This window comes from Nuphar pumila, chromosome 15 (assembly GCF_984573655.1).
Source record: "Nuphar pumila chromosome 15, dmNupPumi1.hap1.1, whole genome shotgun sequence".
Lineage (NCBI taxonomy): Eukaryota > Viridiplantae > Streptophyta > Magnoliopsida > Nymphaeales > Nymphaeaceae > Nuphar > Nuphar pumila.
In genome coordinates, this window is record NC_143263.1 from 17,727,141 (window position 1) to 17,748,664 (window position 21,524).

Here is a 21,524-nt window from a genome sequence, read left to right on the forward strand (position 1 = left end):
TTTTACAAATTTTTTATTTAAGCCTTGTATCTAGTTGTTAATTTTTATCTAATCAGGGAAGTATCTTTTGGCTTACCTCTTTGGTGAAATTGGTCTCTTCCCTTGGAAGGATAACTTGGCTTCTTAGGACTACTTAACGAGATCCCTATATCCCTCTCTTACATCGCTCTCTCTCTCTCTTCCATAGTTTTATCCCTCTCCTCTTCATTGTTGCCCTACATTCGGCCTCCAATTTGAGTGTGCAGCCAGGTCCTTTTCTGGACCATGAATACACTTTTTAACTTCTGCAATAAGGGCCCAAGCCCTTCATGTGTTCATTTGTTCGTTTTAGTCGCCATCAAGGGTGCTCTTTACCAATCATGACTATCAACTGTTAGAGCTATCCTCTGTGCGATCTCAGGAGATCGGTTCTGTATATGCACTTTACATCAGGTTCTTTGGATTTTCTATTTCTAAATTGAATATTTATTTGTTAGAATTTGATTACGGATTCTCTCGATCCTATGTTTGGAAGGCAACCTTCACCTTGCCTGTTTTCAAGAAGATTCAATATAAGCCTGCAACCCAGCCTTATTTTCAAATTTTGGGTTTATATAGTTAGACAACCATACATTTTTTTAAAAAATTACCTTACTTAGTCCTATCGGTCTTTGACTGAACTCAATTTATAGATCAAGAAAATCAATTTTTGATATGTAGATATTGTGTTTTTATTGAACTTTATCAGAAAAAGTGTTGGGATCTTGACTTGTTTTTGTCCGATTGATTCCAAAAATTCCCTAAGCTAGATCTCATAACCAAAAATCCTAAAAATGTAACCCTAGGAGCGTATACTTTTTAGCTTTCATACCCAATTTATGGATCCCAAAAATTCGTCTGGATCACTGAGATCTAACCAAAATTTTGAAACCTATCTGAGCCATAATCCCAGACTGAACCTGTAATGTCCTAAACAATCCCGAAATTAATTATTTCTAACCTCTTAAAAAAACCAGAAAAATCTTAGAAAATTATGTTCTACTTACTTTAGACCTTCCACTTGTCGACCAAGCCAAGAACCAACTATAAAACCTACCATATCCCTCTGCACCAGGCGAGCTTTAGACTGCCAGAATTCTGCCATGCAGGCAAATAACATCTTTGGACTTGAATCATGGTGACTCGAGCCCAAGAGCTCGTAGATGCCCTACGGGCTGAAACCCAACACCACCTAGGGTTAACAAACAACAAGGGTGATCCAATGAACAACAAAGTCGATGAGACAAACCATAAGGTGGAAGAATTAACTGCAATATTGCAGGAGTTCATGAATCGGGTGAAACAAATGGGGGTGGGGGGGTGGGGGGGGGGGGGGGGGGGGGTGGGGGCAACCCACCCAAATTTACGGACCAACTGTCTAGTCATGCCAACAGGAAAAATCAAAAGAAGCAACCCCATATCAAAATTTTGACCTTCGCCGGCAAGGATCTGACCAACTGGATCTTCAAGGCTGAGTACTATTTTTGGGTCATGCAAACCTCAGAGGTAGAGAAGGTATCCATCGCTTCTATACACCTATAGGAAGAAGCAATGTGCTGGTACCATAGGTTTGAAAAGAACCTTGGCGTACCCGCTTGGGATGCCTTTACACATGCGATCACACTTCAATTCGAGCAATCGATGTATGAGAATCACAACATAACATTGTCCAAGTTACGTCATGAGTTCTGTTGGGTTGGGTACTGGGTCCGCCCATGATGGGCGAGATCCGAACCCGGCCCACCATTTTAGGAGGGGACGGTTTTGGAAACCGACCCCCCCCCTTTCTTTTCTGGTGTCTCTCTCATTTTGAAAACAGAAGTGGAAAAGAGGGAAACGGCTGTGCATATTTGCTGTGCAAAAGAAGGAAACGGCTGTGCACATTTGTTGTGTATGTACACAGTGATTAAATGTGCACAATAGAAGAAAGAAGAAGAAAACGGTGATAGTGAATCAGTGGGCATTTGGTCTGTGGATAATCGTTCTCTCCAAGTGAGAGCACGAACTCGTTGAGCAAAGCAAGCATCATCGATCCATTTTTTTTGCTTCTGCAACAACCTGAAAGGTATGTATTTGAATCTCTACATTGGTATCAGAGCAACGGGTTTTAGATGCTCGTTTTTGCTTGCGAATATTTTTTTTGTTGATTCATGGCCGGAACAAAAGAGGCATGGGCTGGGCATGAGCCAGCCCAACATGATGGGTCTGACCTACAGCCAGAAGGGCTGCTAAAACTCATGCCTTGGCCCTGCAGCACAAGCCACAGGCCTGCCGAGGACCTGTGGCAGCAATGGCCGAAATTTTTTTTTTGCTCCTAGCCTGCGGCATATGCCGCAGGCTCAGTCCGGCCTGACCCGGCCCTGTGGCACAGGCCGCCGCAGGATTGTTTGCTCCTGGCCCTGCGGCATAGGCCGCAGGCTTAGCTCATCCTGACCCAGCCCTGCAGCATAGGCTGCAGGCTTAGCTCAGCCTGACCCAGCCCTGCGGCATAGGCTGCAGGCTTAGCTCTTGGCCCTGCAGCACAGGCCGTGGGCCGAGTTCATAGAACTGCGGCACAGGCTGAGAAATTTTTTTGGCTGAACCCTGGTAGGGCCAGGGTCCTTGTGGGTCGAGGCATTTTAGCTAATGGTTGGAGCCACGAATGAGTCGGGCATTCATGAATCCATTTTTATTATTTATTATATATTTTATTCATGTATGTGAATGAATATGATATAATCATATTGATTATACGATGAATTTTTAAGTACTTTGGAAGTACTTATTCTATGAATTAATATCTTATTCAAACAGTCATAATACAATTTAGATGAATATAATTATCTTAGGGAAAGTGAGAGATGATTGTGAACGTAGTGATCTTTCGATTCCACACCCTATGAAAAATTATATGTTATCTAATCGTGTGATTATAACTGCATATAGATGTGCTAATGATTAGATCATAACATGCTTGAATAACATTTTTTTTTGCGCATTGTTTTATTCTTATCTAAAAGGACATGGCTGCACCAAGTAAATCAATAATGGACTTGGCACGTATTGAAAAACTGAATGGTGATAATTATGATATATGGCATAGAAAGATTCAGTTTACACTGGAGGAGGCTGAGGCCTTGGAGGCTCTCAACCATACTGTGGAACGACCTGAAATTGGTACTGGGGCACAATCTCGTAAGGATATTGGAAACCTATGAGAAATGGAAGTGCATGAATACTGTTGCGCGTGTCACAATGCTATGTTCTATGCAGGATGACATCATGTGCCAATTTGAGCATTATAAGACTGCTCAACAGATGTGGATGACCCTTAAAGATAAGTTTGGGGGAACATCAGCCACAAAACTAAGGAGGCTAACCATAAGGTTCGATTCATACAGAAAGTCCCCTCAGCACACCATGAGCCAGCATCTCAGGGAGATGGCAAACATGATTAGAGAGCTCAATAGTGCAGGGCATACCCTTACAGATGAACAACAGGTCCAGACTGTGATTCGTTCTCTGCCACACAGTTGGAAACATATGAAAATTAATATGACTCATAACGAAAGTATTAAGACTTTCGATGATATCGCCCGTCATGTAGAACTAGAAAATGATTGCCTTGAAGCGACTCAACAATCTGGCATGAGGGCATATGTGGCAGAAAGTTCGAAAAAGCAAAAATCTTTTAAGAAGAAATTCTATGGACCAAGAAGGGTAATAAGAAGGGACAAGACAAAGAGCAAGAAAAGAAGCCTTATCAGCGCTCTGGGAAGCGTGGAAGTAAGAAAAATAAGGCAAATGCAAAATGCTTTAAGTGTGGCAATTTGGGTCACTATGCTCGTGAATGTCATGAGCAGGAGAAGGTACATTCTCTTATGACTCTTGTTTTTTTATACAAATGTTTGTAGTTGTGCACTAATTATTGAATCTAATCCTATGTGGATTGTAGACTCAGGAGCCACTGACCATGTGACCAAAGACCGCACAAACTTCGTCGAATATAGGAAGATGCCATCTGGTTCGAAGTGGTTATTCCTGGGGAATAACACTAGAGCAAAAGTCAAAGGAATCGGGACTTGCAAATTGGATTTGCGAGGAAGACGATCTCTATTATTATATGATGTTCTGCATGTTCCAGAGATTCGACGAAATTTAATTTCAGTTTCTGCTTTGTCTATGTTAAACTATAAACTTGTGTTTGGGGATGTCAATGTTGACATCATTTGTTGACAAACTTCAGTTGCTTCTGGTTTGTTGATGAATGGTTTTTATGTGTTGGACACAAAACTTATTAATTTGAATGTTAATGATGAATGTTTTTCACTTGTTTCAACTGCTAATAATATGGATGTGGATGTATCTGTATGGCATGCTCGGCTTGGACATATAGGGCAAAAGAGAATGGATAGGCTCGCACGAGAGGGTCTTTTGGGATCCCATGCGAAGATTGAAATGCCTATATGTGAGCATTGTCTTGCTGGAAAAGCAACTCGATTACCTTTTGGAAAGGCAATTAGAGCAACCTATCCTCTTCAATTAATTCATTCAGATATATGTGGGCCAATGAATGTGGCAACGAGGCATGGAGCTTCATATTTCATCACTTTTATTAATGATTATACACGATTCAGCCATGTGTATTTAATTACGCATAAATCTGAAGCATTGGATTGCTTTAGATCTTTTATGAACATGGTAGAGAATCAACTTGATCGTAGGATCAAGGCTTTGAGAATAGATCGTGGACGTGAATATCTATCCGAACAATTCAAGGAATTGTGTGATGATAAAGGGATAGATAGACAATTAACTACTCCTCGAACTCTGCAACAAAATGGTGTTGCAGAAAGGAGGAATAGGACCCTCTTAGAGATGGTCAGGTCCATGATGGCGCAAGCAAATTTACCTATTTCCTTTTGGGGTGATTGCTTATTAACTGCCGCTCATGTATTAAATCGTGTACCATCTAAATCTATTTCTTCAACTCCCTATGAATTGTGGAAAGGCAGAAAGCCAGAATTGGCTTATCTCAGAGCCTGGGGGTCTAATGCATATGTCCATAATCTTTCCCATCAATATGGAAAATTGGGTCCTAGGGGAAAGAAGTGTATCTTTATAAGATACTGTGAACATTCAAAAGGATATGTATTCTTAGGAGAGAATACTGATGGGAGTATTTCTGAAATAGATTCTAGAGATGCCACATTTATTGAAAGTGAATTTCCTAAAAGGGGAGAGATAGAGCGTCACTTCCAGTTCTATGAATTGGATGATGAAGATCAATCTAAAGAGATTGATCATCATGTTTCAGAGACACAAGAGGATGTGTCTATACCACTATTGGATAGTGGGAGTAACACTCAAGTGGATATTGATTTTGATGATAATCTGACAACTCGAAAGAGTCTGAGGAAGAGAATTCCTCGTCGGAGATTCCAAATTGAAGGGGAAACCTTTGTGGTTTTGCCCCAAGATGATAATATACCTAAGAGTGTTAGAGATGCGCTATCTTGTCCTAAAAGGAATGAATGGCACAAGGCAATGGAAGAGGAAATGAAATCCATGGCATCCAACGAGGTCTGGGATCTTGTTAATCTTCCAAAAAGAAGAAAACCTATTGGGAGCAAATGGGTTCTCAATATTAAAAGAAATGCTGATGGATCTATCGAGCGATATAAAGCTCGTTTGGTTGCTAAAGGATACACACAGATGGCAGGGATAGACTATGATGAAACATTCTCACCTGTGGTCAAATTGACCTCTATTCGCCTTTTGTTAGCCATAGTGTCACATATGGATTTAGAATTACATCAGATGGACGTTAAAACTGCATTCCTTAATGGAAAGCTGGATGAATAAATATATATGGAACAACCCGAGGGGTTTGTTACTGCTGGTTTTGAGCGCAAAGTGTGCAAGCTCAAACGATCCATTTATGGATTAAAGCAGTCATCCAGACAGTGGTATTTAAGGTTTCATGAAACTATCATGAGCAATAACTTTGCTATGATTGATGAGGACCACTGTGTTTATCTTAAGCATCAAGGTCCAAAATTTGTGATTCTAACTCTATATGTGGATGATATTTTATTGGCTAGTAATCATTTGGAGTTTCTAAAAACCATTAAAGAATGGTTGTCCATTCATTTTGAAATGAAAGACATGGGTGGAGCATGCTTTATGCTGGGCATAGAGATAAAAAGAGACCGTTCAAAAAGACTTCTTTCTCTTTCACAAGAGTCATATATAAAGAAGGTCTTAGAACGATTTCATATGCAAGATAGTAAACCCATAGATACTCCTGTTGCAAAAGGGAATGATTTAAGTCTTAAGATGTGTCCAAAGGAATCTAAAGAAATAGAAGCTATGTCCAAAGTCCCTTACTCCAGTGCAGTAGGCAGCCTTATGTACCTTATGATGTGCACCCGACCTGACATATGTTATGCAGTAGGGTTGGTGAGTAGATATCAAGTTAATCCAGGACAAGACCATTGGAAGGCTGTCAAGAGGATTATGAGATATCTTAAAGGCACATCGGATTCAGTTCTTTGTTACCATGGTGGTAACATGCGTGTGGTAGGCTATACTGACGCAGATTGTGGTGGGGACCCTGATGAGCGTAAGTCTACGTCTGGCTATGTGTTCTTGATGAACAATGGAGCTATATCTTGGTGTAGCAAGAAGCAGGCGTGTGTAGCCTTGTCCACAATGGAAGCTGAATTTGTTGCAGGATCGTTCGCAGTGCAGGAATGTGTTTGGTTAAGGAGATTCATTAAACATTTGGGACTCTCTTCTGAAGCAAAACTGCCAGTGACTTTATTTTGTGATAATCAAGCGGCAATTGCGTTTGCTAAGGATCCCAAGTTTCACAATAGAACCAAACATATTGATACGAGATGCAAGTATATGCGCGATATTGTATCTAAAGGCAAGGTTGCCTTGGCATATGTTAATACCCAAGATATGGTGGCAGATCCCTTTACTAAGCCAATCAATAGGGATTCTTATGTTAAACATGTAAAATCTATGGGTATTTGTAAGATTTGATATGCTAATGTTATTCATATTTTCTTTCTATGATCATTGTATAGCATGTTGCACATCTATATGAGTATGCTACCAGGTTTGAGATAAATCTTCTCACACGGATTTATCGCCTCAGACGCTGCTTGTGGGCGGGCTGAGATGAGATGTAACAAAATCCATGATTGCTGAATTAAGAAGCATGTCAGATTTTGGGGATATCATGTGATAATAACTCAAAAGAGTGGGAGTACAATGAGTTATGATATCCGCCATATATATGTATATGGGATACATCGCCCTAACCGGGTTAGGATGAGGTCTTGTGTATATTTAACTATATGGAAAGACCGACCTTGATATCTAAATGTCAAGAGTAACCTGGTTGACCAGATCTGAGGACTTGGATAAACATTGCATGGGAATGTGCATCCTGAAGGACTCAAGTTAGTTTCTCGGGGAGGAACTGAACTAATAAAAATCTGTACGGCAAAGAATTTATGGTGTATGCATACACTCACTAGAGTGAGAAAGTCTTGCCGTAATACGTGAGTCATACCACGTATGTCACACCATGACTATAAGTCGACCACAAAAGGAAATGAAGAATGGTCTCTGCTTCTTCATTGTGTGAGTCCTTAATATATATATAGATATAGATATATATATATTTTGATGTCCTTATTGACTTTTAACCTTATTTTAAGGAGAAAGATGAGTGTTGCTACTTTAGCATGTTGCTTAAGGCCATGTATGATTCGGTCTAAAAGAACATGTCTGAGAAAGCAACTTATCTTGATTCAAAGAATAAGAGTTGGAAAGGAAGATCATTTGACATTTTCAGATTATGCACATGTTAATAGCTAGCTTATTTTTCCGCATCCTGGGGATGTTTTGAGTTTATGATGAAACATGTGGCATAATGAAAGGCCTTGTCTAGCATAGCTTAGCACTATAATATGTGCAGAGGGATTTGGTATGCTAGAATATGAAAAATGTATTTGATCTAGGACACAGTGAGCTTCTTACTTGGCTTGTGCAGGTATACCTTGTGTTATCTTATTGTTTGCAGGTTTAGACTATTATGTTACACTAATCGGTACATAATATGTCTCCACTCCCTAAGCTCACGGGTCGCACGGTCCATTTGCCAGTATGAATACCTGATGTTATTCCCCATATGAACACCTTTGGTGTTCTTTCTTCTTATATCTCTTCCCATCATGTACGAGTGGGAGAATGTTGGGTTGGGTACCGGGTCCGCCCATGATGGGCGAGATCCGAACCCGGCCCACCATTTTAGGAGGGGACGGTTTTGGAAACCGACCCCCCTCCCTTTCTTTTATGGTGTCTCTCTCATTTTGAAAACAGAAGTGGAAAAGAGGGAAACGGCTGTGCACATTTGCTGTGCAAAAGAGGGAAACGGCTGTGCACATTTGCTGTGCAAAAGAAGGAAACGGCTGTGCACATTTGCTGTGTATGTACACAGTGATTAAATGTGCGCAATAGAAGAAAGAAGAAGAAAACGGTGATAGTGAATCAGTGGGCATTTGGTCTGTGGATAATCGTTCTCTCCAAGTGAGAGCACGAACTCGTTGAGCAAAGCAAGCATCATCGATCCGTTTTTTTTGCTTCCGCAACAACCTGAAAGGTATGTATTCGAATCTCTACAAGTTCGAAAGGCTTAGCAACTTGGTGGTTGATTGGACCCAAGAGGATCTCATTGGGGCATTTATCGTAGGCCTTCGATATGAGCTCCAGATCAAAGTACATGCTAGCTGCTCCACTAGTGTCCTGAAGTGCTTTCAGCAAGCACGATTGGCAGAGGAGAAGATGCAGAATCAAGGGTCCAAAAACATCCAGACAGGGTTCAAATCTGGATCTAGAAATGGCCCAATCCGCCCTTCCTTCAGAAACAGATTAGGCGGATCCGATGCAACAACGGATTCGAGTGGATCTAAATCTATTTTTAAGCCGCCTTTTAATTCTTCCAATGTAAAAGTTAATGTAGAAAGACTCTCAAATGATGCAATGGTCGAAAGGCAAAAGAAGGTGCGGTGTTACCACTATGACGAAACATGGTGCCCCGACTATAAATGTAAAACCTTACACATGTATTATGTATCAGATAGTGAAAATGAGGAGGAAGAGAAGGAATAAGAGGAAAATAAGGAATCTCCACTAGAGGAAGTCATGAAAATCTCACTCAATGCACTTGAGTTCTTGGATTTCTCAAAGGCACATAGATAGTGATCTTCATTGATACAGGTAGCACAAACAATTTTTATGTGCCCAAACTTGTAAGAAAATTAAGTATGCCACCATGTCACATGCCCCATTCGAGGTGATTGTAGGCAATGAGAGTAAGCTTTGGTGCCAGGCTAAGTGCCCTGAGTTGACCATCAACATCCACGGAATCAACTTTCGGTTAAAGACCTTTGTCTTACCCAGAAAATGGATAGATGTAGTTCTGAGAATGCAATGATTGTAGACCCTTGGGAAAATCACATGGGATTTCAAATTTATGTCCTTGAAGTTCGACCAAGAGGGTAAACGGGTTGAAATCACTGCTCCTTGACCTACCCAAGAAATCATGGGATCTAAGTCCATGGTCAAAATGATACAACAAGGAGGACAAGTCTTCCTACTCCATGCCTTAGAAGGAAGTTTCAACAAACCTTTTCCTCGTGACTTGGAGCAACTCTTCAATCACTTTAAGGACATTTTTTCTAAACCCACAGAGCTCTCTCCAGAGAGGTTATATGACCACTATATTTCGATCATCCCGAGAGTTGCAGTTTGAAGTTATCCAATCGAGTCAAAGTTTCTTCTCATCTCCAATACTACTGGTAAACAGAAGAAAGGTGAAACTTTGAGGTTTTGTGTGGATTATTGGGCCCTTATCAAGGATAAGTATCTAATACCTATGATAGATGAGTTACTTGATGGAATTGTATAGTGTGGTTTAATTTACCAAATTGGATCTCATGTCTGGTTATCATCAAATTCGTATGACCCAAAAGGCTGTTCGCAAAATGAAAAACTCATGATGAACATTACGAGTTCTTGGTTATTTCCTTTGGACTCACCAATGCCCCTTAGGGCTTAATGAATGAGATCTTCATACCCCATCTCAGGGATTTCATTGGGGTGTTCTTCAATGACATTTTGATATGCAATAGGATATGAGAGAAGCACCTGAAACACCTCCCGATTGTCCTTGAGTACTTTCAAAAGCACAAGCTCTTGATCGAAAGGAGTAAGTGATCATTCAAACGATAAAAAGTCTAATATCTGGGACACATCATCAGTCAATAGGGTATGAAAGTCGTCCCCTGAGAAGATGGAGTCTATGAACACTTCTCTTCCCCCCGAGTCTAAAAGCTCTAAGAGGATTTCTTAGATTGATGGGATATTATAGGAAGTTTGTGAAAAACTATGCTCAGATCAGCCTGACTTCTTGAAAAGGATGCCTTTAAATGAGATGAACACTCGACCTTGGCCTTTGAAGCCCTCAAACGGGCCATGAGCTCCACTCTAGTGCTGGCTCTTCCTAACTTTCACAACCTCTTCATTGTGGATATTGATGATTCAGGAGGAGGCATCAGGGTAGTTCATCATATTTTAGAGAACAACCAGTACATGACCTTGCGCCCTTCAAACCATTACTACTTACAGCCTTGGCCCCGCCCGCCTTTCTTTTTTCTCCTAAGCTAAGGGAAACCCTCCAATCACGGATCACACATTGACAGGCCTCCGATTGATAGAACCCTTTAAGGTTTCCCCTGCCCACTGGGAGCATCCAGTTTCGACCTTTCCGCAAAGGATGACCCCCATGGGTTTCAAACTCGTGTCCTCCCATCAACTTACTGCCCAAATTGTCAAACTGTTATTTTCCTTCTGCCAAGCACTATGCAATTCATGTGATGACTGTTTGCAATATCTTTATAACCATTTCCATGATCAACAGTTTTGGTTTGGTTCAAGGTGACATTTACAAATTACAATCACCTTCAGTAATTACTTGGGTGCAGTTATTTCCCTAATCCCACGTGATATGGCTCTTCTTTTGGATTGCATCAGAAAATTGTACAATAAATTTGAAGAAAGAAATTAATGAGCTCGATAATGGAGTATCCAGAATTTTTTTGCGAGCATATGCAGTTTCCAAGAGAAGGTTGTTTTGCAATTTTTGACAGTTAATTATCAAGCAAAAACTTATTATATTAAGAAAGAGACGCAATAGCATCTTGCGTGGCTGAGACATCCTAGTTAAATGGCTTGCCTTTTCACTGGTTGCTTGTGTCGTTGAGGTTCTTTGGATGGTTTGTATAAAAAGCAGGATGGCATAAACCAAACAGGAACACCTTGCATTTCCTAGAGAGGTTCTTTGGATGGTTTGTATCCAGGCCTAGGGTGACATCTGCAGCAGCTGGGAACACCTTGCATTTCCTAGAGAGGTTCTCATCGCGGAGCATCTTCATGAGAGAGGAAGGAAGTGGCAGTTTGTATGGAGAGCATGGGTGCTTTCGGCCTGACGTCTTATTCTGTGGGAACGTAACCAGCGTATTTTTCGGAATTCTCACACTACAGTTGATAACATCTCCGAGCAAGTAAAGTGGGATCTTACCTGCAGGGTGCGCAGTAAATGGCCGAACTAGTCAGCTGAGTGGCTTGGGCATTACGGAGTTGTCTGCTAATGCTACATTCATCGGGTATTGCTGGCCGAATACAGGGGATTTAATATTCTGTGGTGCTCTGTTTTTCTGATCCTTTTTTCTCTCTGTTTTTAGTTGTGTTTATCGCTTTAAGTGTGATCGCTCATCACACCAAATCTGCCGTAACGTGTTTTCAACCTGTATCAAACTATCAATACAGCTCATATATGTTTCTCTCGAAAAAAAATACAGTAGCCTTTTAGGCAGGCGTGATGAACTTTGGTGATATCTTACGTCAGCCCTAGCAATGATCGTTGCAAAAATTAGATATTGCTGCTTACCAGCAAAAAAATATCTGATTGTGAATGCCCTACACGCATGAAAGATGGATCGGTGATTGCTCATCGTGTGTGAATGAATATGGAATGCTGGTGGCGTTATTATACATGCATAAATGTTCGAAACATGTTTATTGTACATTTATAAATGATGGAAACATGTCGCGTTGTAGCGTGATTTGCTTTAACATTGTCTACTTTTAGTTTTTTTGGCAATTACTACATGATACCTTAGTTTGTGCAAAACGTTAAGCTTATGAGTTGATTCATAATGATATGACACAGGGCGTGCACCTATAGCCACCAAGCTGAAAATCATAGGCGTAAGCTGCATCTATTAAAACTAACCCTATAAATGTGCAAAAATGATGGTACTTTATGACAAAAATGACACATTTCTTGAAAAAACCGTATAATTTTTTCAAATACACTGATGTCCAAAACCGCAAATGTTTGTTGTTAAAAAGATTATTTTAACCTTCGCACAACGGATCTCCTAAAAAGGTAGATTCACACCCAGGTATCACACTCTCACTTAAAGGTAGATTCACACCCGAGTATCACACTCTCACTTAAAGGTAGATTCACAAGATTTTGTTGCGAAGTTTGCATAAATATATTTGTGAGCCTTAATAACTGACACCTTAGAAACTTTACAAATATTCTACTAAATTTACATATATAATACAAAGTTCACATAGGATCGTGCAAATCTCATTTAAGTAACTAATATGATCCGTAAATAAGTGATGATCTGCACATATAATACATTGCAAAATTTCACAAAATTTGCATGCTTGTTGAATCATATATAAAGTTATTTTTATTCATTTTTTTTCTCGCTTGTTTCTGGAAAGAATCATAACCCTTTTCCCATTAGAACTATTAGCATTTTTCCTCTTTGTTTGTGGTGATTCCTACAAATTTTTTTTGTTGCATTCCGTGAGGTTGTAGTATTATTCGAATTGAGTTGCCAGGTTAAGTTGAAAGGTGAGTTCTATAACCCCTTGTTTGTTTGTGTTATTTCATTCCAAACTTTTTATTTGGTTTGTAGATATGAGCATTTAATAGCCTCATGTGTATTTGTATTTGGCCTTTGTTGTAAATGTTTTTTTTTATGTTTCTCACATGATTTACTGTGTAGTGTTTACTATGTTTAGTTTTTTTTTTACAATATCTTAGGTAATTCACGATGAATACTTATAAACATAAAAAAAATATGACAGCAAAAAGGGATATAAACCACAACCCCAAGCAAGAACCTAGTTGTTGTGCATGACATATAATCAATGTCTCGAGTAATGTGTATACAACTAGTAATACAATTTTATGTATGTGTTTTATATTCATTTTTCAATTGATGATGAGAAAAAGTTATTGACACAGTCTGCAAAGAGCCACCAGAATCAAAAGCGCATAAATTTTATAAAAAAACTTTATTGGAAAGTGACCTAAGTTTTAGGTTTGCACGTTTGCTTGTTTGCTCATTTGTTATGCTTGTATGCACACTCATTTGGATATAACAAGAATATATTATATATTGATCTTATGTAACAACTAGTAAGATTCATAGAAAGACTCTAAATGGCCCACAAGAAGGACATGTCAAACAAAATAGAATTGCTAAAGATCATTCACTTTATCCCTTAATTTTCTGTGAGTCTCGATAATGAGGTTTCTTATGTTTTTCTACCGACTAATACAACTAACTAGTAAACATTAAATATTCACAATAAATGGTCAAAATGATGCAAAGTTATAGAGTAGATACCTTGTTAGCTTCATCAAAATGATACTACAATTCACTAGTCTCCAAGCATAGACAACGACTTTAAACTTGATTTATCTTGCATATCTTAATTTCTATCAATTAGGGCAACTAACATTGGGTTATTTGAGAAATGAATATGAATGTGAGAAAATTCAGGTTATATAATTCGATTGGGTCCATAACTAATGTAGATTAGAACATTAAAAATATAGTACGATAACATTACTTATTCAATAATCTGCTTATTGCACTCTTGTACTCAACATGTTTAATGTTGGCATTTAAGGTTTATTTTTTTGCAGTGTGGTTTGGCAATGACTGTTACACCGATTAGCCCGTCTCATGAATGATATTCCTCAACAAGAAAATAAGTAATTTGCATATTTTTGTTAACTCAATTTGTACATGTACATGTGTTTGACTTGGTATATGATTGTTATAGGTATGATTGTGATATATTTATCGTATTGTACATGCAGTACTTAAGAAAAAATAATGAATTAAACTTCACACAAGTATGTATTTATATGTACCTATTTGTTATTTTTTTGGATGTAATCTACAATTAGTTATTTACTAATAACCCTTTTTTTAGAATGATGTAACAAGAACCAAGAAGCATATGATTCAATTCTAGACTCATGATGGAGAAGACTGCTTCAGAGGATGGCAAAAGGAAGGCCTATGAGGGGGCAAATAATTGAAAAGGACTTCAACAGAAAAAATGTTCAAAGAGAAAACAAAAGACAATGGATGAGATATCAGACAATGAGGTACCGAAGGATGAGATATCAAAAGTTGAGTTTTGGATAATTCTAAAGACTATAGGTTGATTACTATTATAAAATGTTTGATGTTAATTTGACAGATTATTGAATGCAAATTTGATAATTTTTTTATGTTTTTTAAATTATTGATGTTCTTTTAATGTTAAGTGTTATGTGCATTATTAATTATAAGTTTTAGATGTTTTGTACATTATGTTTTGTAAGTTCTGGATGTTCTTTAAATATGTTTGTATGTTTAACTTCATTTCAGGCTTGTAACAAGGACGTGCAAAATGTATTAGTCATTGTAAATCATCAAGTCATTGAATAATCTTTGATTAAATTATGAAAATGCTATAAATTTGAATTTATATTTGTAAGTTTTGGACGTAAATTTGTAAATTTAAACTTGAATTATGTCAATGTATTGGTCTTTGTTCGGTAGCAATTTGAATTTGTAAAAGTTTTAGATGTTCTCATTTGTGAGAATAAGGAAGTCCGTAAAAAAAGATTTGCAAAAAATAACAAATATATATTTATTAGGATGAGAAAGTTTCATAAAAAACAAATTGCGAACAATAGAGAGTTTGCGTGGATGAGGAAGTCTGCAAAAAAAAATTGCAAAAAATGATCAATATTTTCATGGACGAGGAAGTGTGCAAAAAATAATTTGCAAAAAATAACAAATATTTGAGAGGATGGGGAAGTCTGCAAAAAATCATTTGCGAATAATGATAAATATTTGCTATTATGAGGAAGTCCACAATTTTTTTTTTTGAAAAATGATCAACATTTGCGAAGATGAAGAAGTTTGCAAATTTTTTTGTGGACTACCTCATCCTCGCAAATGTTGGTCCTATTGTTCGCAAATTATTTTTATGGACTTCCTTATTCTTGCAAATATTTGTTATTTTTTACAAATCATTTTTGCGAACTTCCTCATCCTTGTAAATATTGGTCATTTTTTATAAATTTATTTTGCAGACTTCCTTATCCTTACAAATTGATAATTTTACCTACTCAATTCAAATTTATAATATTTACATAATTCACTTGGTATATTCAATTTCACCTTCTCAATTTAAAATTACCGCATTTTATATAATTCACCTATTGCATTCAAATTTATAGTATTTTATAATATCTTTCACCATAAAATATACAAAACATTAAAACTAAAATGAATATTTAAAATGTATTTACAAAAAAATTTCAATAGGGTTTACATATAATTTTTGATAATTTCATCAAAGTCACATACAATCTTTGACAATTTGCTTAAGTTTACATTCAATGTTTTACAATTTTGTAAAGTTTAATTCTGTGTATAGCAAGACCTCCAATGGGTGTAACAATCGAAGCCATGTCACCCTATAAAAAAATGAAGAACTTAATAAATAAGTTATTTGAGCAATTTATTTAAAAATAATAAATAAATACAAGGTTGAAATTCTTTAAACAACTTTTAACAAATAGATTATATATTACATTGAAACAATTCATTAAAAAATAGATAAATACCAAGAAGCAATTTATTAAAAAACTCTTAACAAATACACATTTTTCAAAGCATAGGTAAATAAATATATTATTATTCGTGCTTCGACATGTTATGGCCAACCTCACCACATGCACTATACTTGTATGACACAAGATCCTTATATTCTATTCTCTATCTCTTCACCTTAGGTCATCTTGCTTTACAAATCACTTTTGATATATAGTAAAAAAAAAGAATTGATTGAGTGATATGCAGGATATTATCTGCCATCAAAAGAAATACAAATATATGATAGTTTTAAACTATTTTTGGTCACCATCATCGAAAATACAAAAAAAAACATCAAAAATAAAATAAAATATCATAAAGTCAAATTTCCACTGATCCAAAGATCACCTTGATCTAATGACTGGTTAGAGAAAAATGACTTCTGGAACACAAACTATCCAATTATTATCGTCTGTAGGGTAAATTTATGTCCCAGTTTTATGAATCATAAATGAAGACCCTATAAGGGTTTTCACTTATGACCAAAATAGAAAAATTTTAGGTATACGTCTCAGCTTTCCAACAAATATAAAAACACTAACTTTTGACATTAGAACGTTGAGATACAACTGAAGAAACAAAAACTATTATGCACAAAATAGTCAGAAAAGTGATTGATTTTTTGCATATTTTTTGAAGCATTAGTGGTAGAACCTGAACTATGCCAAAAATGAGAGTGGTAGGAATAAATGTCTATTTTCCAATGAGACCTAGAGCACAAAGATACAATCTGCATATAGGGAGATACGACTATGCCAACAAGGTAGTGTCAAACATGATAGAAGACAAAAACATGGATTTTAAATCCACGGTGGACCCAATATCTAAGAAATAAAATAAAATACTAACCTTGCAACACTGAAAATCCCAAAGATGACAATTTTGGAGTCTAGACAAGTGGTTCCACCAGGATCACCATTCTATGGATCATTAAAATTTGAAAAGAACAAAAAAAGGCGGCCTAGTGCTTATTTTTCTCTTGTTTTAGGTACATTGTCAGGGTTGTATCTCTCCACCTGTTTGCCTATTTTCTAGTGTGTAAGGTATTATTGGAAAGCTCTTTGAGTCTAATTTTTTTGTTGTTTTTAGAGTTTTTTATGGAATCCATCATTTTTCTAGTCTAAGATCATTGTCAAGATGTGATATAGATATTGGATTTCAGAAAAATATGATAGAACTCTAGTTTTTGAATCAGATTTGGTCTTTGGATCTCAGGATCTCAGGATCTCATGATCCCATCACCCTTAGCTCCTACTCTATTTTTGGTTGTTTGTGTGGTGTGTGTGGACATAGGAAAAATATTTGCGTAAAGTATTTTCTTAGATCCAATTAGGAAGTTATCTTTCCCTAAAAATCATTTTATATTTTTTTGAATTTTTTTTCAAAAAAATATAGTGCTTTTGGGTGTTTATTTTTTTTCTTTATGGGTAGAATTATGTGTTTGGCTTACTTGCTTTTGCTTAAAGAATATACTTAGAAACTCTTGTTGAAGAATAGCCTAATACATAGACTTTCTTAAGAAAAGTTGACAACTTTCAATAAGTTAGGCTTTCATTTTGTATGAGACCTTGTTTGCATCGTCTTTGTTCTCGCTTGATTTATCCTCATTTTCTTAAGATTTTGATTGTAGAATTGTTGTTTTCTTGCTTGGATTTTCAAAACCCCCATCTTGTCCTATATTTTGGATCTTTGTATCTCCCCACTAGTACCGAAAGCCATCAACTTAGGTATATCGATGGTAGACAAGGAGGTCAAGAACCCACTTGCATGTACCAAGAGTCATAGCTCAGGTATGTAGCCAAAGGTTTGGTAAGAAGGAACCCTAACCTATTAAAACTTGTTGAAGTGGCTTCACAAATCCATGGAGTATTCGAGGAGATCCAAGAAGCCTGGTTTTAAAAAATTTAATTTGTGTGTTACTTGATTTGTGTGGACTCCTGTTTGTGAATAGATCCCAAGACAATGGTTCAAAAGAAGGATGCTAATACAAATCCTCTTAAGAACCCGAGCTCATCTGATTCAAGGCAGGGTTCCAAGAACCCTAACCCAAACATGCAACCTAAGTCCACAACCCAAGAATCACATTGAAACCCTGAAAAGAAACCTAGGGGCACAAGAGAGTTGAAAGCCCTATTGGAAAGGAACTTATTCCAAGGAGTGGTGATGACCTTTTTGTCTAGAGGGGTTTCCTTTATTCAATATGTTGCGAGCGAGACAAATTTAAAAAATGAAGTAGAAGAGGTCCAGTATAAGATGTTAGACAAAGGAAATGGATTAACCCATATTGATTTCTTAAAAGATGCTACCTTGGAGGAATTGAAAAACTCTAATGTCACCTTAAATTTAATGATGCAAGAAATTCATGGAGAATGCGGCCAAGTTGAGAAGCTATAGTTCAATCTGCCAGTGCGTCAAATATAGTGGTCCCCAGCAGTCAAAGTTGCATCCTCCCAACCCAATGAATATGAGGAGGGGGTTTAGAATTTGGAAGAAGAACAATGAAATCCGAGTTGTCAGATAAAGGGAACAAAAGGAGAAAGAAACTCGTATGAAATCTAGGATTTTTTCCTAGCTTAAGATAGTGAACCTTTTGGTTTTACTTTTAGAAAGTTTGTCAAGTTCAACAAGACCAAAAATCCCGAGACTCACATAGCTTTTTTCCTAGATGCCTGTTCAAATTGCTTGAAAATTTATCATGCCTTGATTTGGTGGTTTCTGAGGAGTCTTGAGGGAGAGGCTTTGTCTTGGTTATCTACCCTAGGTGTTCATCAGATAAGACAATTCTTGACCCTACTGAACATGTTTATTTAGCAATTTTGGTTCAAAATAGATGCTTTGCCAATGATCCATCAATTTTATGATCTTAGGCAAAAGAAGGATGAGGATGCTTAGGACTTTATAAATGGGTGGTGAGTAGTATACCATCATATAAAAGACCCGATATGTGAGTCTCATGCACTCACTATCATTTTGAAAATTTTTAATCTACCTCTCAAGGGTCTCTTGGCTACTTAGAGGTGTAAAACCTTAGTGAATCTAATTAACACCATGGCTTGGATGAAAAAAACCTTAAAAGAGGCATGTATGATAAGATTTTGGTTAATATTAGGTATAAAAAGAAAAAAATACCTAGGAGCCATGCTAATATGGCTACTACTTGAAGAGCAAAGAAAAATTCTAAGTCTCTCAAACAAAACCAAGGATAAGGCCAAAATCATAAATGGCCTAGTGATAGAGAGTTCACCAATATCTAATAGACTCAATCTCAAGTCTTAGATATTTTGTTACAAAATGAGGATTTTGAATTGCCCAAAGTGTCAAATCCTCCCTTGATGAAAGAAAGGGACACAATAAATTGTGCATATATCATCAGGCTCTGAGTCATGACACTGAAAAGTGTATTTTCTTTAAGCACATAATCCAGACATTGACAAAAGTGAACAAGCCTTGAAAAATGAAGAAGCTCAAGAAGAACCAAGTTGCATTAAAAATGAGGAACACCACATGATTAGCAAAGTTGAACCAACATTGAAAATTTTGTCATAATTCTCAAAGTCTATGCTGACTTTGCTTATAAGAAAGGATCCTCACAATAATCATAATCACTACAGCCTTCTTGACCTCCTATCCACCAATGTGAGACTCAAGTCAAGGAGAAAGAAGGGAATTCTTCTAGCAAAGTCTTAAAAAAGTAAGTTATCTAGTGAGACTATCTTTATAAAGATGAAAGAGGAAGGCCCTGTTAATATAATGATCCTACCAAGACTCTAGAAAAAGAAGGTTTAGCTATGTCAGAATCAATCACTGGTTTTCTTATTTTAAAGGAAGAAGAGGTGTTTAAAATTTTTATTAAAGAGAAAGACCTTGAATATGCTGATGCGATGAAATATTTTGACTCATCCAACTTGGCATATGTAGATGATCATACTCAGATGAACTGTGCAGATTAAGTTATGGAGAATGTAGAAGCTAAACATGTCTCTATTAAAAAAAAAGAAATTTCTACTAATGAGATTTCGTATGACAACTCAAAATTCCTCATGCTCATATTGTTCATCAACCTTTTGGTCTCATCTTGGACCATGAGTAACATCCATGGAAGAACCAACATCTTAGCAAGTTCGATCTGAACCTTAGCCTCTGATATTGAAAATAATGAAAGAGTTATTTGCAATTTGCACTATACAAAACAAATCTATATTGGGTCAAGAGATCTAAAAGATCAACAAATATTTTTAATAATGTGAAAGATTAAACATCGTCTACCATTTTACAAAGCCACATATGGGGCAATAATGGAGCAAAAGTCCAAATCCTAATCTTTTAAAAGAATGAGGTTAAAAAAAAAAGAGGACAAAATTAGAATATGGGTCATATTATGCCTAAAGAAAAAAATATCAAGGACTTATCCTCACAACATTTGCAATCTACTACTGAAAAAAATTTAATTTATACCTTGTTCACCATATTGGGTCAGAGAGTCATAGGAGGTAAAATTACAACATTTGGATCAAGTTTGCTTTCAACCTCTTACAATCTAGAGTCACATTCATCATTCTTACATCTTTTGGGAATGTGAATGAGTTCTTTGATTGTATTTTTGTAAATAGTTATTTGAAAATAAAAAATTTAAAAAAAGAAATAAAAAATTTAAAAAAATCTAAAAAAATATATAATAAAAAAGATTAGCTTTTTTGCTATAATTTTTTTGTCATTTAAATGGATTTTGTTGAGAAGTCATTGCATTTCTGAGAAGTCCACATACACTTCATCCCAGTTGTGCATCATCAATAATATTTGATTTTTTTCCATTATTATGAAGATAAAATATGAAAGTAGATCTCTTTATGAGACAAAAATATAAAAGGAAGATACTTGCAGTGAAATAGAAGGATAAATCTCTTTATGAAGCCTGAAAATAACAAAGGATGAATCATATAGGGGCATGTTCACTCTCATATTCTATGGTTTAAGACCATGATGATCCACATGGAAGAAAAGTTCTTCAAGCTAAAGGACGACAAGACTACCTTCTGTTTTGTCTTTGCTTTTTATCCTCTTATTTGGTCAGTCTTGTGGACTTATCCATCTTATGCTATAGTACTTTATGCTTAAAAGTATTGTTTTCAACATCCTTGAAAATGACTAAGTTGGTTATAAGAATGACAGTGGACTGGGGGGAAACGAGACCCCACCACGCCTCGCCCGTTTGGACTGGAGATGGAGGACATGAAATAGGGAATGGACTAGGGATGGAGGTTAAAATCAAAACCCGTGCGGGGATGGACTTACTTTTAAACCCGCTCTACCAGATTCTACCCCATCCCCGATCTTTATTAGGAATATTACTATTATACCCTTATATATATTATAAAATTATATATAGATTTCTAACCCTAACATAAAAGCCTTGCT